This window comes from Rhinopithecus bieti, unplaced genomic scaffold (assembly GCF_001698545.2).
Source record: "Rhinopithecus bieti isolate Rb0 unplaced genomic scaffold, ASM169854v2 scaffold_65416, whole genome shotgun sequence".
NCBI lineage: Eukaryota > Metazoa > Chordata > Mammalia > Primates > Cercopithecidae > Rhinopithecus > Rhinopithecus bieti.
In genome coordinates this window covers 374,617-402,463 of record NW_016825401.1, presented here as the reverse complement: position 1 = coordinate 402,463, position 27,847 = coordinate 374,617, and positions in this window count along the sequence as shown.

Here is a 27,847-nt window from a genome sequence, read left to right as displayed (position 1 = left end):
ACACACACACACACCCTCCCAGAAATGATTACTTTAAAGCTATCATTTTATTCTCTATTTCTGAGTCATGTTAATTAAAATTTGTGGGACGCCATTGTTTTGCACTGAGTTCCTACACTAGATCCCAACAGACCAAACCAAAACAGAGCAAACTGAACTGTAAGGAAGTAGGAAAATCCTCAGACAGACAAGTGTTTTCCTGAAAACAGGAGTTCCAACAATCAGTTGGAAAGAATCCAGTCAACCTCCACGGAAATAGTAAGGAAGTCTCTACTTTAACTCTTACACGAAAAATAACCTGAAGTACCTGGTATTAACCAATTTGCTCTTTTGACTACCTGTTTTCTTATTCCTACCTTATGAAACCCAACTGTTCGCCTATGTCCAACATAGCACCTCTCTATTTTTATATGAGATGCTACCTGATTCACAAATCTCAAATAAAAATCAATAATATCAATGAACTACATTTGTCATACTTTGGTTTTTGGATAGTCATCTCTTGGAAAAAATATTGAATCAGAATTTTCTGACTCAATTTCACTACATAACAGTTTAAAATAAAGAGAATTGTACTCTGTTGGTTTTAATTCAGGGCACAGGAACATTAGCACACCACATTTTTTTGGTCATACCAAATTCTTTCATTTCTTCATATATAAGTCTTCCTAGCAGGCTCTGTGCCTGCCCTAATTCTTCTCAGGTATTTCACTCTTATTCCTTCTTTAGAATTTAAATCAATTGCCATCCTTCTAGGTAAGCAAGTATCTCCTGGCCTTCTCAGCACTATGAGACTCATGTAAAATTATTTCATAGCATTGTGTACTTTGCCTTGATATTTGAGTTTGCACTTTAAAATTTAATTTTGTTGTTTGACAAAAAGCCTACTTTTTTCACTGGAAAATGGGCTTTAGGAAGGCTTGGACTATGACTGGTTTTGCTCACCAATGTATTTCCAATAATTGGTAGAAGGTTTACATACAGTTTGCTTAAAAAGAAGAAAAAATGAATGCTACTCCTGCCCCTTCATGACAGCCATCTCTTTCTACACTCCTGGTTTACTGAAATTTACTTAGGCTGTAGTAATAATTCAAGTGTGTGGGTGGCAAAAGAGTCTCATTTTGGATCATTGCCTTAAATGCTTCCGTTCTCACAGCAGATTTCAATCTCCTCCTGCTTAAAGATTAATACCATACTGTCAACATAGTGTAGTGGAAGGTATTAAACTGTAGGAATCAGAATACTTCTGTTCTCCCTTATGTTATTGACCTGCTACATGACCCTAGGAACTGAGCTTCTGTTTTCTAATCTGTGAAATGGGAATAGAACCACCTGTCTTACTTCACTTAGACTTAAACAGTTTGTGTAAGGGTCATGTAATACAACGGTGTAAAAATATTTTTTGATATCCAAATTATTACACAGAACTAGGGAAGACACTGAAGCTTCTGAGTGATATGATTTTTATGTTTTCCTCACTCTCTGCCAAATTTAATTTTTCCTCTTCAGTGGCTTTCTTTTTATCTGCCTTCAAACACGGAGAACTCTACTTCACCTCTCTTGCTATATTTGCTTCTCCATCTGTCTATCATCCCATTACTGTTCTCTCTTTTACTACCAACTTTTTGCCTTATTTTCTCATCAGATGAGTTATCTGTAAAATCCTATAGTCTTGCTCCTTTCCTTATCACTTTACCAAATCTATACTTAAGTGGCCTTTTTCATGCCGTATGCTATAGCCATTTTATTATGTTGGTACTAACTGAAGCCAAATTCATGCATTCAGCAATCTCTCCCAATTGCTGAACATATAATGACAGTGCTTATAGTTAGTCTACAGTCTAATCTCAGTATTGCTTCTAAGTTTCTACTTAAAATCCACATTAAAATAATCAGTTTTTTTCCTGTATAAAATGATGTGCACTAACATTTGACAGTAAATTATGAAGTAAATGATTAGTACACTTTGAGACAACTCTTGAGTCACTGGAATGATTTAAATGAATTGCCAGTTTTGTTTTATTTGTGATAGGAAAAAAGCCACCACCACCACCACCACCACCACAAAGAATAACAAAAGCTGATCAAAAAGTAAGTCTTAAAATTAATATAAATCAGTATAAAATCAACATTGGCTATTACTTCCCTAAGCAAACTTGCCTCTTCTATAGATGTGTTGCTAAATATAATATGATACATAGTCAATTGATGAATATGTGTGTGTGTGTGTATATATGTGTGTGTGTGTGTGTGTGTGTATATATATATATGTAAAATTTTTTTCTTGGAAATAGATTTTTTTTGGGGGGGTAGCCACAGCACTACTTTTGTGGCCTTTAAACAAGTCAGTCTCTTGTTAAAAACAATATTCATTGACCTCCTAATATATAACAGTCACTGTTAAAAATGTTTATATCCACTGATGAAGTAAAAGGCACAAGTCTATCTTCTTACAGTTTATCTGCTTAGAGAGATAATAAACAAGAAAATATACACATGAAATTTCACATAAATATTCATATAAAAATGTATGGTAGTCGCTACAACGAATACACACAAAATGCAATGATAAAAAATATCATGGGTTAGGTACCACTAGAATCACATAAGTGGGATATTAACAAGGAGGCTCCTGTGGGAGACCAAACATAAGACGGTGGTCATGTGTTAAAGAAAGAGGCCAGTAAAAGCGGGGAGTAACTGACCTATTTGAAATATAGTTAGGAAGCAGAAACAATGGGTCTTACAGAAAGATTAGGAATATGGGATAAAGGAAAGTTAAGAATTAAGGGTACGATAGACTTGCTTAACAGAAGACACTCAAATAGCCAACAGGTATATGAAAAATTCTCAACTCCTCTAATGATCAGGGAAATGCAAATTTCCACAATGAGATGAGAAATCAAATAAGATGAAGACTGAAACATGGTCACTGGATTTGTTTACCCAAAAATAGTTTGTGTGATAAACAACAACAGCAACAATCCCTCACACCCCCCGTCTATTTGAATGTTTGAAGCAAATGTCAGATTGTAATGGGATTTTGTGTAAATACTGAGTGCAAAAAAAAAAAAAAAAAAAAAAAAAAAAATCTTAACAAAGCCAAACAAAAAATAAACAGCACACATAGACAAATTTATAAGTCTGTGAGAAGTTTGTGAAGATGAGCAAATTAAAGAAGATACTTAATGAAATCTTTTTTGAAAATGATACAATTTCACATGTTTACACCCAAGAGTGGTACAAATTAGGATAATTTTAGGTTGGAAACTTTTCAACCATTATATACTTCATAGGAAAATATTTCTGTAATATTAAAAGACTTTCATGGGGAGAAAATAAATGTGGTTAATTATTATCCAATTAGCCTGAAGTATTTTCATGGGAAAAACAATGTATATGTGAAATAATTCATTTATGTGTAGGTCCTAGATATCAATTACAAAAGTGTAATATTTTATACTTTATTTACATAATCAAACTGTCAGCATTTTTGTTTTTCATGAAAAAAATAAAACTTCAGACCTTTAAAATCTCAATTCATTAAGAGGAATTTGACTTCTTCTCAGTTTTCTCTCATCTTTAACATTAGAGAATATGTTTCTGCCACACAATTTCTTCCCAGGTAACCAGGATAGAATATCAGGGCTAATTTATGATAGGACAAAAATAAAGTAAGTTGTTTTAATATTCAAATGGTGCTCGTCATTTACTCTACTATGTATTTAAATTCTTTCTGCTGTAATTCAGCCTATTTCTTTTCTCCTAACATGGTTAAAATATCGTTTCTAGTCATCAAACCCATGGTTAAAGGCTTAGGCAGGATAGCTTTTGCTGCATTTCAGATCTTCAAAGCAGGGCCTCCATCTCTTTGAGATGCATATTAATGAGATAGACTAAACAGTGGTACTTTAAAATGCTCTAAGACTCTTTATCCTCAAAATTAGATTCCCTCGCCACCTCTCCATGCTCCTTCCATGGCATTCCAAGGAAATAAAACTTACAACTTTTTCTATCATAATATAAGGCATTGAAGTGTTGCACAATTCTGTGAATTGTTCTATTCACAGAATAGACTTTCTGAATGTAGAAAATTTACTTTTGCTACTTAGTTCCTAAAGTCAACTGTTTTGAAGTGGGTGCAGCCTGGAAATGTTACTCAACTACACTTATTAATGGCAATCTTTCTGTTATATGGAATAAATAAAATATCTTTCTTAGCATATTCATAGCCTTCTCAGATGAAGACAACATTTTCCAATTATTTCCTTTTCATGACTGACTATTTTTTCAGATTTTTTGGTACTCTCTTTCAGTCTGAAATCTGACTTTGTTTAGTTAAATCAGAATCTTGAGAGGCAAGATCCGTTTTTTAAAATTCCTGAAGTAATTCCATTTTGGGAATCTCTGGTTAAGGTCATTTTTGATAATTATAACCTCTTAAAGTGATATTGATTGAATCTCTGTACCATGTATACAACATATTTTCACAATGAACCTAAAATATAAGATATTATTAAATACATTTTGCTAATAAAGAAATTCAATTAGAAGTTAAATGCTTGCAAAGACCACCAAATATTGGTTGAATGGAGATCAGACCCTATCCCAGATCTAGTTCCCAAGCCTGCACACTCTCCATCCTCCCAGTTGCCTTGTGGCAGGAACATGAAACTGTTTGCATGTCCTCTTGTTTTTAAAATCAACTTTTCTCAGATCTCAATGTCTTGTCAACCCTATGCTCCTACATCCACACAGCCTCCCATTCATTTACTTTCCAAAATTTGACTCCACATCACCATCTCCAAAACCTCCTATTACTTATCAGACTGAGTAAAGAACACTCATGTAACAACTTGTCCTTTAGACTTATCATTTCAAGTTATAAAAATGTTGATTGACTTATCTCTCTACCTCAGCTAGCTGTGAAATTCTTAAGAGTATAAGGAGGTTACATTCATTTCTGGATCTCCAGGGAGTAACAATCAATGAATATTTATCAAATGAACAGCACTGTGTCTAAGCCACTGTCTCAAATTTAGAGGCAGAGGTATTCTAAAATATTTTATTTCTCAAACATTATTCTTTTATGAATCCATGTAAAAAGTAGATAACTGTATAATTAATGAGGGTTTAAACATGTGTGTGTTTGTGCATGTGCATTTTCTGGGCTTCTAAAACATCTCGCAATCACTAGATTTTGCTAGATCATAAGGAGTGAAAGCACAGCCCTGATTCTATTAGCTAGATTCTTACTGCCCAGGAGTGCAAAACTGGGCCACTGCAAGAGGTTTGTGACCTATTTCAATGTAGCAAATTTAGAGTGCTCTATTCTAATACACATTCGGCCAGTATAGGTATCTATTTACCTACCACACTTGGTAATAATATAGAGCTTTGTTTGTAGTTATTTTGCAAGGTACATTTCCATGAAGGTTTGCCCTTAGTGGATCAGTTTCATGCAAACAGACACTGTGAAAACCTTGCTGATGTACGTCAACTTGTAAACATTCTTCTTCTGCTCATTCTTTTTCCAGCCCTTTGTGAGTCTGATACTAGCAACCCCTTTTAAGCTGTGTCAGATTGCATGTTGACTCTGTGATGCAAAATCAAAGAAGCATCAACACATTTATTCTCCTTTCTACTCTGATGCTCTACCATTGGAACCTAAGTCTCTGGAGATGAGGTATATTCTATCTTTTCCTTCTCTTTTGATTAGGGTGATAGGCAATACACAAGATACAAATCCTTGCTAGCCAGTGCAGCTTCTAACATGCTTCCCATATTAAATTATCAGGTAAACCAATAGCTTTCTATCCTCAAGAAGTAAAGATTTGAATCTTAACATACAGCTTACAGGCCACTCAACAAAGTCATTATATAATAGATTTCATTCAAATAAAATTGCTTCCAGAACTCAAGCTGCTAGTTAGCAGATATAATATTCAGCATCCCTCAAGAATATGCTTCAATCAAAACAATGTTAAAAATGAGCAAAGTAAATGAAGATATATTTTATCATTGGGCAGTATCAAAACAAATGGAGCCACTGCTCATTGTGCAATTCATGAGACTGATGCCTTAACTATTGATTTCCTACTCACTGTCATTGTAAGAAGGCATTTTATTTTTGCCTATGTCATAAATCCGACTTTAAACAGTGTAAGAAGCTTTTAGCAAGAAAATTTTACATCTATTTATGTCTGAAATTAAAACCACCAGAATTGAAAGGAAGAAAAAATAACCAAGGGGGTTTTCAAAAATTTAAAACTCCATCATGCATAAATGGAGCTCATCAAAGAAAGTAATTTCCCTGCAGAAAACACTCCATCTTTTGTTTTATGTAAGTTATCAACATGAATATTTTATTCTCAATGAAACTGCCTTTTCCCCTTTGTGTTTCCAAGTTTTCACATGGTGTCTCAAATAAATAGGCTTCCTTCCTTCCAGCCCACTCTATTATTAGGTCAGTTGTGATAAAATATCTTCCTTGTCTACTGTCAGTGGTAATTATAGATTAAACTTTACTAATTCAATATTTTTTATTCTTAATATTGTTATGTTTTGGAGACTAGAAACACTGGCCACTTGAATTTTCCTGCAGTAACAGAAAATCATTTTTTTTTTCCAGGTTGGAGCACATTATCTAGTGTACCTATCAAATTGAAAAGTATATTTTAGTTTATTTTCATTCTTGATCCAAACATGGCATAACACCTCCATGGAATGATAACTCTAGTTGTTCAATTTACTGTAGCCAGTCCAACAGCCTAACTGGATGCTATAATCATTGAGTCTCGTTTGCCTAGGACTGCACTTCAATGGATGGTTTTTCTGCCTCCTCACCTACTGACTTAACATTCAAGTCACTTGCTGTTTCTGCTTGCTCTAACTATACCTTGGGTAACTACATTGTGGTGTATGCAACATCAAATTTATTTTTTTATTTGTAGATATATCGAAATAATATTTTATTGTTGTTTACATTAAAGTTTCCAATCAGAATTAAAATGTACTGTTAACAATTGATTGAAAAACTAAAGCAAATATAGCCATTAGTCCTATCTTCTGTGCGTCTAAGAGATAAAATTTAAAAATTAATTTTAACCCAGAATGAAAATATGTTTATAATTTTAAGCTTTTGAATAGTAATATATAAGTTCACTCCCTATGTTTTCAGATATTCAGCTAAATAAGATGTTGTTTGTTAGGTTGAAATTCCTATAGTTCAACTTAGAAACAACCTTATTTATAAAAGTTTCAAGTTCTCAAGCCCTCATAATTTATAAGCAGAAATGTTTTTCACATTGATGATAATTTCCTTATATACCAGATCGTAACATTCAAATCCTCACACAACCAGTTAACATCTCAATTGCATAACTGAAGAGAGTATTCATAATTTATTTGATATTAAAAATTATTCTGATTATAATGGATGCTGGTAGAACCCAAGCTGAATATTTGCAAAGTAATTCTTTTCAAAGGAATATAATGAAAATGGAAAGTACTATGCATTCTTTACTTCTGCATAACTTTATATAGCTTGTATCTTATAGCCATCTAACAAAAAAAAAATGAAATACTAAAAATAATAAATAGGCAAACATCAGTCATATTTGTTCTTGCTAGATTAGCTTACTCTTAAATAAAGCCCTATAAATAGGGCAAATAGTCAATGATCATAAATTATGTCAAAGCTGAGTTTTTGACAAATATGACTTTCAGCTTCCTTCGGTCTCTGGTTTCTGTATAGCATTGCCCTTTAAAAATGCAACCATAAATCAGTAGCGTTACTTGCACTGTAATGTAAAATGACAAAACTATAGCATAACTCACATAAATAGAATGTTATGCTAATACTCAAATCCTTCACTCAAGGCAATAGAATTTAATTTTGAAGCAAGGCAGTCTTTCATCCTTTCCATTAAGCATATTCCAAAAAAAATAATAATAATAAAGTGATTAAACCATATTGTCCCTATTTTATCCTGATGATCTATCATTATAAATATTTGTCACCACCTCTTAGTCCTATCATTCAAAATATAACAGCAGCTAATGTGAAAAAATAAATTTACAAGTAACTAGATTTTCCCCAATTTTATATTTGGGGCTATTCAATAAATTTTAACTATGAAACCCCCTCTTTACTCAATCCTTAAATGTAAGTTGTACATTGGAGACGTTTCAATTTAATTTTTCTTAGTAACATCTACCGTGTCGTTTCTTTTAGGGATAAGAGCAGCGATTTGTTAAAATGTTTGAAGCAGAATAAAATTTAAGAGCTTTATAAACTTTACTTTGAATCATTAAAGACAGTTCAAATTAGTTATAAGGTGTGTCATCTATGACAGGTTTTACTAAAAGGAAACGGTTTGGAAAGCTGAAGTATTCTCACCAAAAAATGAAAGTATCTTAAAACTATGGGAGTAATAGTATTCCTTATGAACATTGGCTTCATTAGGATGACTAAAATTTCAGCAAATACATTTTAAATGATACCATTTAATCAGACATAAGGGGTTATAAAATCATCTAATAAGTTTAGCTTAATTCTTAGTTGGGCTACTAATAAGTACTCATGCAAGTCTGGCTGTGAATAAAGTACTCAAGCATAATGTGTCAATAAAATTAAATGTAAGCAAAACATTTTTAGCTGAAAATTTCCATAGCTGTCTTTAGTCTTCAGATATGTATACTTACTGGGTTCCAGACAGATAAAACAATCTTTAAAAAACATAAAAATGTGCTATTCCCTATGATCAATTGTTTCTATGTAGATTTTAATTTGGGAAATTCAAAACTAAGTTCAGATACAATAATTAACTTTTTTTGTGTTATTTTTGGTTTAGCTATAGCTCCTCATTCTGATATTCATTACTTTTAAATTTATCATGCTTTAAATATGAATTTTAATTTATATATTTTAAAGAAATATTTAACTTTAGCATCTACCAAAGGATACATATAAATTTTACCATAATTAACATAACTTTAGCATTCATATCTCTTATAATTTTTTTCAAATATTTAATGTTTCACAAAATACAAATTTTTTTCTCATGCAAATTCAAGTGTACCCCCAAACAAAGGTTAGATTGTTCATAAAATTTGCATTATATTTGTTTATATACAATAGTACAACAAATGAATAAGTGAGGCAACTGTTAAAGTAATTTAGTCCAAAACACACCACACATACTTTCATTTAAAATAAGCATCAGATTTGAAAACTTTCGGTTTAGTTGTTTATTTATTTATTTTTTTTTTTTGATTCTACATGGAAGGTGTGCAAAGTATTCTAAAATAACTAAAGAAAAATAGTCACAAACGCTTTTGAAAACATAACCTACAAAAGTTTAAATTAGCAAAATTTGCAACAGATTATTATAATTGATAATGTGCAATAATATACTATATTACTTGTGATAAATAGGAGGCTGTTGCTCTCCCATTAAAGGTTTACATTTTATGAGAAAATAGTATTAAAAAAGGTGAGGCCAATAATAATTAGAAGTGATAATTATTGACATAATGATGAAGTATCAGGAGCCAACATTAATAGTTTATGTCTATATTGACCTATAATTAAGCATGGATATTTGCTAAGTACACTTTAACATTTAGTGAATTGTTCTATACCTAAATTTCTGTAGATTTCATCATAACTTCCTACGCCAATTGCTGATGTCTTACTCTATTTCTGTGTGTGTTGTCTTATAGTTGAAGTACTACATTGTTTTAATCAGATCTTTTTTGTTAAAGATAGGATAATTATTGGAAAGAACTAAGAATTTGAGTGAATAAGGCCTAAAACTCATTGTAAGTGGAAATACAGAATAAATATGTTTTTGTTAGTGCTAGAATAAGCTGTCACTGATATTCTCCTTGTATAAAAGATACGGTGAAGAATCACTAGTTTGTTTGTTTGTTTGTTTCTGAGGCTGAGTCTCACTCTGTTGCCTGGACTGGAGTGCAGTGTGGCGATCTCGGTTCACTGCAACGTCTGCCTCCCGGGTTCAAGCAATTCTCCTGCCTCAGTCTCCCAAGTAGCTGGGATTACAGGCTCCCGCCACTGTGCCCAGCTAATTTTTTGTATTTTAAGTAGAGACGGGGTTTCACCGTGTTAGCTAGGATGGTCTCAAACTCCTGGCCTCATGATTTGCCCGCCTTGGCCTCCCAAAATGTGGGGATTACAGGCGTGAGCCACCGTGCCTGGCCAGAATCACTAGATTTTTATATTCTATGTCACCAGCCCTGGTATACCCAGTATTGGGCCTATGCAAAAATGAATAAGCCAACTAAGTATATAACTTTACTTTGGGGAAAATGTCCAGAAATATTCCACATATCCACCACAACTAGTTACCAAATCTTTTCAATTTGACTAGAATTAAATAAGTAATTTCATTGAAAGCATCACTTTGACAGAGCCAGTAAAGTGAAATTCATTGCCTCATTTGCAGAGTAAACAAAAAACCCATAAAAACCAAAAACAAAACAACAAGTACATTTATCTCATGGAGAAAATAAGAAAAGATGATTTAGTAGAGTTATATCTTCTCTATTTTTTCCATCTGATGGGTTATCAGATTAATCACTGTTAGCTTAGAAACATGAAAAGTGAAACCTAGAAAGACTGAGATATAGAAAGAAAAAAGATAGTGAAGAAGATTGTTCCCAGAAGATACCAGGACAGAGATTGGACGTGGTAGAAGCAGGTTATACCCTCTTTAATTCTGAAAACGATGCCACACGTAAGGAAGAGAATCACCCCGTTAATGTTGATAAAGATTAACACTTTGGCATCTGATTTTAAACAATTGTCTCTGAAACCTCTGCCATCACAGTCACAGACACTGTTGTCAAATAAATTAATTTTCTTTCTTTTAATTTTTTTCAAATATTATTTTTTATTATATTTTAAGTTCTAGGGTACATGTGCACAACGTGCAGGTTTGTTACATATGTATACATGTGCCATGTTGGTGTGCTGCATCCATTAACTCGTCATTTACATTAGGTATATCTCCTAATGCTATCCCTCCCCCTACCCCCACAATAGGACCCGGTGTGTGATGATCCCCTTCCTGTGTCCAAGTGATCTCATTGTTCAATTCCCACCTGTGAGTGAGAACACACCATGTTTGGTTTTCTGTTCTTGCCATAGTTTGCTGAGAATGATGGTTTCAAGCTGCATCCATGCCCCAACAAAGGACACGAACTCATCCGTTTTTATGACTGCATAGTATTCCATGGTGTATATGTGCCACATTTTCTTAATCCAGTCTGTCACTGATGGACATTTGGGTTGATTCCAAGTCTTTGCTATTGTGAATAGTGCCACAATAAACATACGTGTGCATGTGTCTTTATAGCAGCATGACTTATAATCCTTTGGGTATATCCCCAGTAGTGGGATGGCTGGGTCAAATGGTATTTCTAGTTCTAGATCCTTGAGGAATCGCCACACTGTTTTCCACAATGGTTGAACTAGTTTACAGTCCCACCAACAGTGTAAAAGTGTTCCTATTTCTGCATATCCTCTCCAGCACCTGTTGTTTCCTGATTTTTTACTGATTGCCATTCTAACTGGTGTGAGATGGTATCTCATTGTGGTTTTGATTTGCATTTCCAGGTGTTGTGTTTCTCAATTTCCTTTGGCTAGCAAAAGGAATTCCCTTCCCCCCTGCGCTTCCCAGGTGAGGCGATGCCTTGCCCTGCTTCAGCTTTCGCTGGTCAGGCTGCACCCGCGGAGCAGCGCCCACTGTCCGACATGCCCCAGTGAGATGAACCCAGTTGAAAATTCAGAAATCACCCGTCTTCTGTGTTGCTCACGCTGGGAACTGGAGGCTGGAGCTGTTCCTTTTTGGCCATCTTGGACGCGCCAATCAATAAATTAATTTTCAAATGAATGTAACCAACATTGAATACATACATACTTTAAGTAGATTGGCACCTATTACATCAACAAAACTAAGTGATGCTGTAATATTTGATAGTATGATTCTTCAGTCAATTATCAATTCAGATTTAATAGTAAGAATTTCTTGCAAGATACTTTGTAATAAAAATATTTTAAGAGACATTCATGGTTGGGCATGGTGGCTCATGTGTGTAATCCCAGCACTTTGGGAGGCCTAGGTGAGTGCATCACTTGAGCCCAGGAGTTCAAGACCAGCCTGGGCAACATGGTGAGCCCACATCTTTACTAAAAATATAAAAGTTAGCTTGACATGGTGGCACATGCCTGTAGTACCAGCTACTTGGGAGGCTGAGGTAAGAGGATCACCTGAACTCAGGAAGTCAGGGCTGCAGTGAGCCAAGATTGCACCAATGCACTCCAGCCTGGGCAACTGGAATGACACACTGTTTCCACAAAAAAAGAAAAGAAAAAAGAAAAAAACATCACAAATATTTGCTCTTTCTGACCTTTCAGGAAAACAGGAAGAGAACAGGTAAGAGTCTCTGCAGCTCAAGCCTCTGTGGCTACACTGTTAGGGAAAAAACGGAAAAGGAAATCTGAATCTGATAGTGGTAATGAAAGATACAGTCAGGGAAAGGATGTACCAAAAAAGTAAAAGCAGTGCTGAAGCATAACAACAAATGACATCAACAAGGACCTGTTTCATGGGCAGAGACCTATGCATTGCACAAGGTCTCACACTTAGAAGGGTTCCACACTTGGCTCTGCTGCTGCCATCATGAAATTATGAATAATTTTCGAACAAAGGATCTATATTTTTATTTTTCATCAGCTCTAGTCCTAAAACTGGCTTAAGTTAAATGTGTTTCCTAAGCAAAGAGAACAGGCAAGTTGAGAAGTCAAGAAGAGCTCAGAAACCACAACAAGAAGCCTTCCAGAAAGGGAAGAAGTTTATTTGGAGATCAAAACACAAAAGCAAAGAGGAATTGGTTCATGGTATTTGCTGAAAATGGTTGTTCTGAAGATCGAAATTTTAGATAAGTGCCAGGATTCATGGATAGGAATATGAATAGAAACTATCAATAGGAGACATATAGGTGAAGAGACGATTATTGGTACTCCCCAAAATTTTAAGGGAGATTTTTAAACAAGTGTCATTTCAAAGAATAACAGGTGCAACAACACATTGCAGTAATACTAATTATGGAGTAACACTAATTAACAGAAGCACTCCATTTCAATGAGCAAATAATGTTTTATCAAAATAACAAAAGTATATCCAGTTGTTGGATAGATTTTGGGCATCTAACATTCAGAATGGAGCCCTGGAATAGATAGAGTCTACTTTAAATTTTCAAGTGGAGTTACGAGGTAGTATCTTCAGTTTTTCTTTGACTTTGTGTAAATCAAACATGACTATAAAATTTTAGTAATTTCCTTGAAAATAGAATTCTTATGTACATTCTATGTTAATATATGCTTTTTATTTCTGATAAGCTTTTATAAAAATCCTATAAAGGATCACCTCAAGAAATAATACTGCTTGCACCATCTCCCATTTTCAAAAAAGCATTTCTACATAAACCTCTCTACTTGGAGATTTATTTATGGGAAACAAATAGTAGATTAACACATGTCAAAATTGTGTTTATGAACAACTTTTGTCTTAAAATTACTCAGTGCTGTAGTTTAAAACAATTCTCTGTCAAGTATCAGAACATGTTGGAAATGAAGATGATTATAATTTTATTCTAAACAATAAATAGACTGACATTACATTAAGACAAAGTGCCAATGTAATAGAGTTTAATATAGTTTTATTGGAAAAGAAATTTCATTTACAATTACATAACATCCAGGCTATACCTCCGTTCAATAAAAACCTAAGGGAAAAAAATGAGGTAGCATAAGAAATAACCCCACATGTTAAACCTAATGATCCACCTGTTTGCGTGAATGTATGTGTTGATTAACTGTTAAATATGAAAATCCTACAGAAGATGTAACACTCCCTATTTTGCTTCATCTTTGTACAAAATATACAATCTGGTTTTCAGTAAAATAAGTGGTAAAATAAGACAGAAATCCAAATAATCATTTATTTTGTTACTGCCTATCAAAAGTGCAATTACTAACGGCAAATTGAATAAATTATTTTCTCACTAAAAAGATTGTATTCTGGATCAATGTGTGGATGGATGGTTGGACTGTAAGAGCAAGGAGCTTCCTTGAAGGGCACAGGCTTTGAAACTGAACACATACTTGAATTGTACCTGGATTTTGTATTGTACAAAATTGTACAATACAAAATTGTATTGTACAATTTGTACCTGGAACATCCTCAATTCCTGCTTTGTGTTGGAAATTTATATATCATCTCCAAGTCTCAGATTTCATACCTATAAAACGGGTTTCATAAGCTCAGATTATTGCAAGAAATAAGATCACCTGGAACATAATAAATGTTGAATAAAAATAAATCTAGATTGCCTTATGAACACAAATCGACATTGGGTCCGATTGCAACAGACCCCATACCTGAAATGGAATTTTATAAGAAAAAATATAAATGATGGCATTAAAAAAGCTAGAATTAATTTCAATTTGATATGTGAAGAAATATAGGGTTATGAAAGAAGTAGAATATTTAGGAGAAATAGTCTGATTTTATAGGAATATTTGAATTATCCTAAAGTGAGTGAAAACTGGGATACATTAGGAAAAATTTTAGACATAAGCAAACTCCACATGCTTTGACTTAGATAAATAATCATTAAGAACTATGATGGCTAGAACTTGTGTTCATTTCCCCATGCAAAGTTAGAATAGTCCTTGCCCTTATCTCTGTCATAAGAATATTATCATAAAACATGCTTGAAAGCACTTTGAACTATTTGAAAGGTTTGACACATGTGTTTGTGTGCATAAGCTCCACTTCCTCCTGAGGGGCTATGGTACTATTTGGATTATTTCTTTAAGTGGTGTTCCAGGATGGGCTCTCTTGCCCACTTTACCATCACTCTAATAACTGCGTTGCTGAAAATTATTTCTTGTGTCTGGTTCTCCAGGAGAAATGATTAAATAGCTCACATAATTCAGAATCATGAATTTCAATTTTTTATTTTGGACTCTGTCCATGCGCAGAAACTTAAATAAGTGGCACCAAAAACATCTTTATTTATACTATAATAAATTGCTTTACCCAGTAAGGTCAAATTACTCTCCTTGTGGAATTACCTTGAATACACTTAAAGAATTAGATAAATCACAGATGACCTTTTTTTCCTTTCCTCCATTTATCTGATTAAAGTCACACCTCATTTTAAAAAATCATACTTTGGAAGTTTTATGAACTCATCTGACTATGTCAAATACAGATTTTTGCCAAAGTCAAAAGACCCCTGTTAACAAGCATGGAAGCCAAGGATCTTGATGATTACTTCAACAAGTAATCAAATTCCAACAAGGCACAGTGTAAAACAATGTATGCTCTCTTGATGTTAAAATCCCTGAAATGCCTCCGTTCCTCTTGATTTGGACCGTGTTATAAGACCAAAAATTTTCTTTTTAAGGCACTAAAAGCTCTTATGTGCTTTACAATGGGGTATATAAAAATATCAATTCCTTAAATACATAAGAAATAATTCAGATGATCACAAACACTAGCAACCTTTCTTTTATTATGGCCATGATAATCAGATCATTGTCTCAAAAGAATTGCTAAGACATTTTTTTTTGCACTGCTTTTGTTCCAGAAAATAGTATCCAGAGAAATCCCTGGTATTATTTGCCATCATCTTGACATATTGCTACTTCTACACGTAAAGATATTTGCATCATTGACATATACATCCATAGACTTGCTAGCTTATTTCGTTTGACATTGTAACATCGTATCCGTGGGTTTACATTATAAGAATCTCATGAGAATGTCAATGACACAAAGTTCCATTATGTTGGAGGGGAATTAGTGACATTAGAAAATAGTGTGAAAATGACTGGATACTTCATTTCTGGGAACCTCGCTTTATAAAATGAAAATACTCGAATCATTTAAACTAATTTCTATATGATTTTCTCTTTTAAAAACATTATTTTTTCATATTTAAAAGATAAAGTAGCAAAATGTGTTGGCTAAAATAATTTGGTATTTTTTTGTCTTGGTATCTTAATTTATTTGACAATTTTAATGGCAATGTTACTCAGGCCAAAAAAGACAGGGAGGGAGGTCTTCTTCACTTGTCACTTGCTGCTCCAGCATGCAGCTCCACAGCATGAGTACAGAAAAATCTGGTAGGGATTAAGGCAGAGTATTGAAATCTTAAGCCAAATACTATTTCTGTTACTAATAAATTAGAAATCACTAGGTTGATTTAAAAGCCATCTGGGGATAAAACACAAATACTTCAAATTTCACAATAGATAAGAGGGCCCTTTTCTTTTATTTATATTTTTATTTTATTTTAATTCCATTTTGAAGTATGACATCCTGTCTCATCCCTTGGTTACAGCATGGGACACGTTATTTAGTGACAGCTACAGGAATAGCCTCCACTGCAGTTACTTTCATTCACAGCATGAAGGAAAATGAGTTGGATGCTTTTCAGTTGACAGGGCAGAACTATGAATCTTTCAGATGTTCCCAATTTTGTATGCTGCTAGCTAAATCATTTTTATTCTTCTTACTGATATGGATATTAATGTGTAAGTTTCCCTAGAGTCTCTTGCTTTTATGTAAAAGAAGGGCTGGGTGTTTTGCAAAAATGGGATCCTATATGAGTTTTCTTTCTGACTTTATGGAGTCCAGGAGTACCTCACATTCATTTACAGCTCAGCTGACAGGGGCACAATGCACATTATTACTCATCTGCTCAGTGATTTAAAATCACCTGTTGGCAACTACTGCTGATATTAGCTCAATTATTTTGTTAGATGTATTTCTTATAAAATATATGTATGATAAAGACAAAAACCTTTTGTAGATTTCTAATCTTCTTAAATCTTTTTTAAAAACTGGAAAATTTCCATTCAAGGACAAGTTTAGTTCTCAGTAGTTAAATGATGGACGTGCTATTTTGATAACAAATCATTATTATTTGGGCCTTCCAGGTGGAAAGTGAACAGCTTTTGTAATCAGGCAGAAATGACAGGGAGTTATAGTCCTCTATTTATTAGCTGGGAGACATCAAACAATGGAAGGAATAGAATTGATTTTTAGGATAACTTTGAGAATTAAATGAAATAGTTTCCATACAGCTGTGATGGTTAATTTTGTACATCAACTTGACTGGGCCTGGGGATGCCCAGACAGCTGGTTAAACATTATTTCTGGGTGTTTCTGTGAGGGTGTTTCCAGAAGAGATCAGCAAGCGAATTGGTGAACTGATAGGCATCATCCAGTCCAGTAAGGACCTGAATAGAACAAAAAGGAGGAGGAAGGTTGAATTCGCTCTCTACCTTAATGCTTGAAGTGGGACATCAACCTCCTGCTCTCAGTGCTTCTGGCCTTCAGATTCAGACTGAAATCTACATCACTGGCTCTCTGGCTCTAAGACTTCAAACTTCACTACTGGTTTCACTGTATCTTCAGCTTGCACATAGCAGATGGTGGGACTTAGCTTCCACAAACATGTGGACCAGTATCATGGGTGTATATATATCTGTGTGTGTATATACATATTTCATACACACACACACACACATTTTATTGGCTCTGTTCGTTTGCAGAACTCTAATACAATAGTACCTAGCAGAGGTCTGCCAGATATGTACAAAAGCACCTCCATTCATGAACGCTTGGATTACCTTTTTCACAATAGTTCCAAGAAGAACACATGTTCATTTTTGCAGTAACAGTTTTCTCAGTAATTAAAAGAAAATAAGCTTTGACTTTAAAGCATCTAGATGGTCTAGATATTGTAGTCTAAGTCTATTGTGACTCAGAATTTGAGTGGAACTCAAGCATCAGTATCAATATTTTAGACAAATTTTAATGATTTATTTATTCACGCTTGCCTTCTAATTGCTCTTCTAACCTCTTTTGGAGTTCCTAAAACTTTGTTCCCATTGAAGAGGAAGCATGTGTTTCCAAGAGTTGTCTGTTTTTATTACCTACAGTTTGCAGAAAAGATGGAACAAGAGTGAGACACAGAAAAATACTTTCTCAGCCTACATACGTGGTGAGAGAGGCTGTGTTCACAAGGTTTACTTTATTTTACGTTAGTCATTTTACCCAAAATATTTACTTAGACGCTGTTTTTCTTTCCCTACTTATTGATTTGAAATACATTTTACATGATTAATGTTTTTTATAAAATAATGTTTGTTTTGTTCATAAATGTTTGCCTTATGAATTATGTGAAAATGAATCTAATTTTGGATGACTGAGAAAATTATATTTTCATCTAAATCAATAAAGACATTTTAATAAACATATTCTACTTTAAAATTAATAATAATGTTAAGTGGAAAGGATAAGTAGTCTATAAAGTACTCAAAGGAGAAAAATATATTTTATTGGCTCATTGCTGCCATCTGCGAATGAGCCAAAGAGTGTGTGTGAAAACATATTTTTCTGTCTCTGCTTACAGCTCTTCCATCTCTAGGAGTCAACCCTAGAAGAGATTTAATAGATTACATCAAACTCAGGCACCTGTGTTATTTGATTTAACATATAAAATATTAAATATATATACACATGTTTTATATTACATGTACTATATATACATATATAATATACAATTATCTTATATATAATACATATAATATATTCTTTCAGTTATGATGAACTATTGAAATAAAGCCTAGAATTTAATTTGAAGTCTTTTTATATCAGTCATGATAATTTTCATATTGCAATAACCAATACTTTTCTGTATTTTAGTAATATAGTTATACATAACATCATCCCTTCTCATACTGAATGCCCACCAGGTACACACTGTAGTCTCTTTGTATTGTTATTGTCTTCACTCTCAGAATCAGGCTGACAGAATAGCGCCACCTGGAGCATTTCAGTGGTAGAGAGAAAAAGAAGCTGACTAATCTCGTAATGACAAATACCCAACCTAAGGGGACACTTTTCCTTAAAACTTATTAGACAGAGCTAGTCACACACATCAGACAAAGTCAAGGGAGATAGGAAGTGAAATCCTTACATACACCCAGCAGAACTGGCCCATTTGAAAAATGGCTCTAGTTACTATTAAGCTAAAAACTAAGTTGTTACTGGCAGCAAGAGCATCTTGAACACGTGTATTTACTCAGCAGCTGCCACAGAGATTGGCACCAAGAAGGTGCCCAGAAAATAGATACTGAGTGAGGAAGATTATTGTTAAAAACAAAATTGAATGTCAGTAATTTTAAAAAGCTATCCTCTCAGTAACTTTAAACTACCTGTTGAGGAAAGATTGAGATTAGCATTACATAGACTCAAATCAAATTGGTTTGTGCTTCATGGCAAGTTGTAATCAATAACCTCTAATTCCTTATTTTTAAAATGCATATGAAGCCACCTGCCCTAGGGTAGAATGCAGAAGTACTTTTCAAGCTGCAATATGCTTATAATATTAAATAGATCTCATTTCTGCCAGACAGAGATGAAGCCACGCAAGAAAATCCAGCTGGGATAGGTTTATAATCCAAATAAAAAAAAAAATCAAAATTGCAATTATAAGCACAGATGGAAATATACAGCTCTGGATAGTGTCACTAAGTATAAATCCAGGAACAATTTTGAAGCAAAAAAAAAAAAATATTGATTAGGGAACATAGATTTCCTCAACTGGACAATCTGGAATGCCTGCCCAAATTCCCTTGATTTTTCCCATGCCTTGCCTGCCAGCATCACATGTCATCTTGTAATCAGTTCACTGACACCCTGTAGCTCAGTTGAATAAATAAATCAGTAAACAAAGAAAAATATGCTGAGGCATGCTGTCACTTAAGAAATAAATGTAGTTGACTAGAATTACAGAGAAAGGAAACAGAATATTGAAGTATAAAAAGAAATAATGTGTGAGTGATTAAATGTGAGCTCGTGCACAGGGAACTGTAAGACAAGTGAAGGAAGAATTATTACAATGGAGACATTTAGACTAAGATGGACAAGGTCTGTGTTCAAAGTACAAATGTGTATACTTTTTTAAAGAAACCTTTGTTTTTGGTAACCCATTAGGTTCTATAAAGCTAATGACTAACCAACTCCAAAATATAAACTATTAGAGAATCCACTTACAGGAGCTTTGAGGTTCAGCCATACTACTGCTATGCTGAGGTCCAGCAATATTCCTTGGATAATTGGATTGCATTGCCTGCTGCTTTTATATCTCATCTCACTTAGGCATGTATTTGATATTCAGAGAAAATCTAGGGTAACTAATGAATGCTACAAGCACAAATGAATATTATTTTCATGCAGATTTTTTGGCAACTGCGTAAAATATTTGGAGAGAGTAACCCAACATCAGAAGCATGGATGGAGGATGGAAGCTTTGCATTCTAATCGTATGCCTGCCTCTAGCTCCATACTTAATCTACTTGGGTCTTCCCTCTGTCTCCTGGCTGCACCATCTGGCTAACTGAACTGAGAGTTCTCATTGTATATGTTATCTGACAATAGAATAGTGATCATTTAAAATTCAAATAAAGAACTATCAAAGAATTGAGTCATAAATCAAAGTCCCTGTTTTTGTCTTATAAACATTCTGAACTTCTAAGTAGCTGTTGGGCATCTCATTTACATTCTAGATCCTTTTATAAGGCAGAAAGATATAGCCAAAATACACAGAGAACTTGAAGCCTGCAAGTATTAGGGTTTGTTCTGGCAATTACTAGCAGAACTAGAATGGATCACTTCATGTCTCTTACTGAACGGTAGTTACATCAAATTTTAAAAGAGTATAACAAAGTATTCTGTGCTGTCTGTGGGATTATATGAGTCATTCACTTAAACATTTTATATATTGTGCGGCAATATACAAGCATAAGAAAATTTATCAAACTTTAGCACACAGTTTCAAAGAAATAATTCTAGAAAACCACAAAATGCCCAAATATAGTAATATTTTTAATATTTCCAAATCAATAGAAATCTCACATTTATCCAAAATATGGATGCATGATCATTGCATAGCAAATGCTTTGACAAATACACTGATGGTTGGGTTCCCTAAGGAAGGTGAATCTTGGTGTTAAAATGGTTGGAAGTCAGTGGTGTAGGGAATCCTTGTTGTATATACCTTAACGCTATGAAAGTTGATCATACAAATTGGTTTATTCTCGTCATACCCAACTAAAAAGAGAGTTGAGGCTCGGTGCAGTGGCTCACGCCTGTAATCCCAGCATGTTGGGTGGCTGAGGCGGGTAGATAACTTGAAGTCAGGAGTTGAAAACCAATCTGGGCAATAAGGCGAAACCCCGTCTCTACCAAACACACACACACACACACACACACACAAATTAGCTGGGGATGGTGGCACACGTCTGTAGTTCCAGCTACTCAGGAAGCTGAAGCAGGAGGGTTGCTTGAGCCCTGGAGATGGAGGTTGCAGTGAACAGAGATTGCACCACTTCACTCCAGCCTGGATGACACAGTGAGACTCCATCTCAAAATAAATAAATAGATAAATAAATAAATAAATAAATAATAAAATAAAAATGTAAACATAAATAAAAATAGAGGTGAGAAGCCACTAGTGAAAAGCACTCAGGGCACAAAACATCACTTCAGATATGTAATTCTATAAACCTAGCAGCTGAAACTGCCCGCTGTAACCTGAAACCAGTTTTAACCAATAGCTACTGAAACAACCTGCTGCAACTCTAAGAACAGTTCTGTCCACCACTATCACTTACCAATGAGAGCTTGCCGGCTCCTCAAAACCTTGCTAGTGCCAAGACAATTTCTCAAAGAGCAATAAATAACATTACTCCTCTTTTGTAAAATGTCTAATCTTCTCTTTGTCCTTCAGACATACCGAAGACCACCTGGTCTGTATGTATGCCCCAAATTGTAATTATTTCTCCTCAATTACAATATTTTAATTTTAGAGATTTATCTCTGTGTTTTACTTGACTTTGACAACTTTAACATCTTGTTGAAAAATATGAACATTCTATGAGATAGCAGGAGAGTAACTTTTATATGCCTCCTCATGTTTATGTCCTTTTTTGGAAAAGTGTTTAATTTCTTTGAATAGAAATTTTAGGCTCATATTCCATTTGAAAGATAGTTTGTCTTGTGTTAACTATAACAATATTTAATATTCGCCTCAATAATGGAAACATCCACAGAGATAAACTAGTTTTTGTGTAAGCTCCTTTATAAGGAAAATCATAGCTAACATTTTTTACGTTCTTCCTATTTCCTATGTACAGAATTAAGACTGTGTGTGTGTGTGTGTGTGTGTGTGTGTGTGTGTGTATAGTTTTATTTGAATAAGAGTTATGTAATGAGGTAAGCAGAGACTTGTTCAAGGTCACTCAATGCAGATGTTTTGTCTCCAGTGCCTTATTCAGTTGACTAAGAAACTCCATACATAACACAGTACTTTGGTGGCTAGCCAGCAGGATATTGGCGTATGTCACAGATTTAAAGAAAATAAAAAGAAAGAATGATTTTTCATACGTTATGGTATGCCTCAAATAAACCACAATAAAGTGACAAACAGAAGGTGAATGTTCACTTTGTGGAATGTATTTTATACAGAGGACAAAGGGACTCAATTCATATTCAAAGCAAAGCACACATTTTAGGAACTGTTAAATGCTGATTACTCCTCTGCAATTCTGTTTTAATTAAATACTACCAGTAAGCACCATACTAAATAATGTGCTAACATTTCAGTTTGCAGGTAAGATATTAATCTGAGGCTCACCACCACAAAAGTGTTAAAAGATTGGACTTAGAAGTCCAGTGGTTTTCACAGGACTGTCCTACTACAACTCTGTGTTATAGAGACATCTGCACCTAAACTGTGTTCACCTACAACTGTGATGAACCAGCCTCTCTCAGTACTGCAACACAAATTCAAATGAAGAACACAAGTGATTAGAATTATGGAAATGGAACGGTGAGTTCTGTTATCCTTTTGGCTCTAACACTATCGGTTTTGAAACGTAATAGGCTATAAACAATGACATTGCAAAAGAACAGAAAGTTTATAAGCAATCCCTCATTTGACAGATTATAAACTGAAGTTTGGAGAACTGAAGGTGTTTTCAAAAGATCACACAGATAGTTGGTGCTGCAATAAGGTGAAATCCCAACTTTGAGCAGTTCATGTTATTTTTACGGGTATTAATTGGTTCTAGAAAATAAAAACTTGAACAAGATTACTACTTAGCTACATCTCACACAAAAGGCTGTAGGTATTGTTTAAAGTTTCAAATGAAAATTATATGTATACAGGAAACAATAATCCAAGAGACTTAGCCTTTACAGTTAAGCGACCCAATCTCTCAGAGCTGTGGTTTCCTCATATTACACAACTGTGTGTATGCGTGTGTGTGCACACATGTGAAAGTTCATAGAATATAAAGTTAGTGAAGGTATCTTTTGGTCACCTCATCAGCATTTCAAGAGATCTTTGATTGTATAAACTTAATATGCTTCATATATACTATTTGTTTTGATACGTTCAGTTAAAATATAAAACTTTACAGAGACAAGAAGTCAAATTCTTTTTATTACCTTGCCTTAGAATAAGTAGTCATCAGAATTTTATGGTACTGCAGACTTGAAGGAAAGATTAAAGTCTTCATTTGCTGATGTATCACATGAGTGCCCAGTAAGCATAAACATAATCACAAATTATGTGTTAATCCATAAAATTAGAATGCTAGCCTCCCATTAATTAGTTACTTAGTACATTAAGCAATTATCAGATCTATGAAAGAATCAGTTTCTTCATCTGTAAAACTGAAATGTTAAAACCTCTGTTAGGACTTCCTGAGAGGCTAACCAGAAACAGTATATATAAAATACTCAGGATAATGCCTTCTGCATAGTAAACAGCAATAAATGTAAATGTTATTACTACTTTCATCAATAACTATATATTGAAACATTATATGTTCAATTTGTTTTACTGTAACTTGAGTGAAATGTAAGCTTTTGATAAATAACTTGATGTTTCTTTTGCAATTAAGCCCAAAATCCATAATAGGAACATAGAGATTAAAAAACAGCAGTATTGGACAAAATTATTTCAGAAAGAATAATGAGAATCAAAATATACACACTATTATGAGGCAGATTATATACTTTTGAAAGAATGATGAAGAGCAAAACATAAGAATAAAGAAAAGTTATAAGGAAGAAGTTATTTATTATTAGGTTGGTGCACAAGTACGTGTGGGTTTTGCTACTAAAAGTAATAATAACTATTTTATATTGCCTTCACAAATAAATAAGAATGTTTTGCTCTAGGAATGTCGAACCTCAAAGTTTTCTTCCTCGGTTTCTAAATAAAACCATCTCAGTGTGCAATGACAGACTCTTTCCCCAAAGTTTGTATTATCATAATTATTATTGCCAATAACATGTTCTAAATATCTGGAGAAAGCAAAAACAACATAAATTGTAGCTCTATAAAGATGCTCTTTGCATATCTGTACAAGTTTAAGCAATATAAATGACAGCCTTATTAAAACAAAGCAAAACAACCAAGGGTAGAAAAATAAAGACACTTATTTGTCCCAAAACTGAAAAGAGAGAGATTTTTTTGAAGGGTTCATAATTTAGTATTGTTGAAGAGGTTAACCATTAAGATCCACTTCACAAAAAAATCCATTTCAATATTGCCTTTTCAATTCCATTGGCTGAAAATAAATAAATGAAAACTTCTGTTTGTTAAGAATGTCCATTACTTCAATATATGTGTAAATTGAATGTTGGAAAAAAGCTTGCAGTAGGGTTTCAAGAATTGAGCAATTTGCATTCTTATATTTCAGGGAAAGTTGGTTTAAGCAAAATATTAATGTGACAAGTAACTATGAGCTTGGAGGTAGAAGAGCATATTAATGCACTGATCTTATTTCACTGAAGGAATATGACACTTCTGGACAGCTCAAGAGATTGGCTGCAGTATATGGAAGGAAAGAAAGGCGATCACTGAAGCCACACTGTGCTGCTCTATGACACTCAAGTCATAGCAGACATTAATAAGTCACTAGCTATTTTCACATGCTTGTCATAACCTTTGTGTCACAATTTCAGTGAAGAGAGAATATAAGACAAAGAACTTCAGGGAGAGAAAGTTAAAGCAAGCCTGTCGAGGATTGGCAGGCCCAAATTTGATCTGCCTTCTGTTTTTCTCACTGTTCCCTGAGAAGCTTGTGTCAATCTCACTTGGCCAAGTTTTCAAACATGGCACCTAATTTGGAAAGTGTCTGAACACAATCAAGTTGTCACAGCCCATCTTGTGGGCATTCCGACTTTCTGGTAATGATACTAATTTGGAAAACAAAATTCAGAGTATTGTGCTTTTATTAGCCTCTATGAAATTAGAATTGATATTTTGCCTTTTAAAGTTGTGAACATAACATATCTTAAGAAGTGCTCTGAAATTAGTAAGACCCTTAAAGTAATATCAGTTCTTGTGTATGACTTTGTGATGCTCTCAAAAGAACTGATGGGAGGTTTATTCACAGACTCTTTAGTCACATATAAATAATGTATAGGAGATTAAAAGCAAAAAGCCTAGGATACTGTGTAACATTTTTGGGGTACAGACATTTTAATTGAATAACTATTACTATGAATATCATTGATGCAAATGCTATGCAGAAATCAATATGCATCAACCACTAAGAAATTTTAAAAATATTAAGAGAAAGAAATCAAGTAGGTCCTGTGTATATTTATGTTACTAATACTGCTTATTTTTCTTATTTGCAGATCTGGACTTATTGCTGAAATTTGCATTAATTGTTACTAAGCCATTCTTAAGCACCTAGATCATCTTCATGCCTTTAATAAAAGTTTTAATCAAATTCTAGAAAGAGATTAAAGGTTAATTCATTAAACCTAGGCATAAAGAAAATAGTTACACAACACTGTGTAAAGAGAGAACAGTCAGCACACATTTACAGTTAGTAATTTTTAATCTAATGTTTTCTACAACAGAATAATTTATGTTAAAACATTTTCAACCAAAAAAGAAAATAAATTTGAAATTAGTTTTAAAAAATCATATCTGTTTTCCTTCCTAATTGCATCACTTATTTTTGCTACAATTGCAAGAATTTATTTTGCCTTTCATTGAGCACAAAACATACTAACTAAACTAGTATCAGCAGATTTAAAATGTATATGCATACATATCACGAGCATTTATATTTTAATTGTATTTTAATAAGTTTTGTGAAATAGATACAAAATACATGCAGCCTTCAAATTGTGTCCTCCTTATGTTTCAGTTCCGGTTTGGGTTTGTCATCTTCTCCATAAATGTTCTAAAGACCCAGGTTTCTTTTGACTGTTTTTACTTTATAACCCCATTGTTCCCATCTAGTTGTTTGAAGCTGCTTATTCTACCAACCTCAAGAAAGGAGAAAGAGAAAAAATAAAGAGGAAGCAATAGTCTCTTAAGGAGTTGGCATCAGATTTGTCTGTTTGGCAGCTGCTTATATTTTTTAATACTAAGCAGAACTTTAAAATTCATATAATAATTCTTTGAGATGATTTTTTTAATACGGATCCATTTTTCTGTTTGTTTGATTTTTCTTTCCAACTTTTAGGTACAGGAGGCACATATTCAGGTTTGTTACACAAGCAAACTAATGCTGTGGGGTTCTGGTGTACAGATTATTTTGTCACCCAAGTAATAAGCATAGTACCAATAGGTAGTTTTTCAATCTTCACTCTCCACTGACGCTCCACCATCAAGTAAGACCTTATGTCTATTATTCCCTTCTTTGTGTCCATGTATAATCAATGTTTAGCTCCACCTTACAAAAGAGAATATGCAGTATTTGGTTTTCTGTCATTGTGTTAATTTGCTTAGGATAATGGCTTCCAGTTTCATCAGTGTTCCTGCAAAGGACATGATTTTGACTTTTTTCATGGCTTCCTTGGCTTCCTAGTATTTCATCGTGAAAATGTACCATTTTCTTTATCCAGTCCACCATTAATGGGCATCTAGGTTGATTTCATGTCTTTGCTATTGTGAACAGTTCCATGATGAACATATGCATGCATGTGTCTTTATGGTAGAATGATTTATATAAACAACTGCAATAAAACTTCAGGATACAAAATTAATATATAAAAAAGATAACATTTCTATATACCAATAACATCCAAGCTGAGAGCCAAATCAAGGATGTAATCACATTCACAGTAGCCACAAAAAGAAAAATACTTGGGAATACAGCTAACCAGGTAATGAAAGATCTCTGCAACAAGAATTGTAAGACACTGTTGAAAGAAATTTGAGACAATACAAACAAATGGAAAAACATCTCATGCTCATAGAGAGGAAGAATTAATGTTGTTAAAATGGCCATACTGCCCAAAGCAATTCATGGATTCAATGATATTTCTGTCAAAGTACCAATGACATTTTTCACAGAATTAAAAAAAGAAAAACTATTCTAAAATTCATATGTAACAACAACAACAAAGCCCAAATAGCCAAAGCAATCCTAAGCAGAAAGAACAAAGCTAGAGGAATCACACTGCCTGACTTCAAACTAGACTACAAGGCTACAACCACCACAACAGCATGGTACAGGTAGAAAAACAGACACATGGACCAATTGAACATAATAGAGGACTGAGAAATAAACCTGATCACCTACAACCATCTGATCTTCAACAAAGATGACAATAATAAGCAATGGGAAAAGGACTCTGCCAAGTCTATCCTGCAGACTCTGGCTGAGTGATGGATGAAAGGAGTACTCAGACACAGG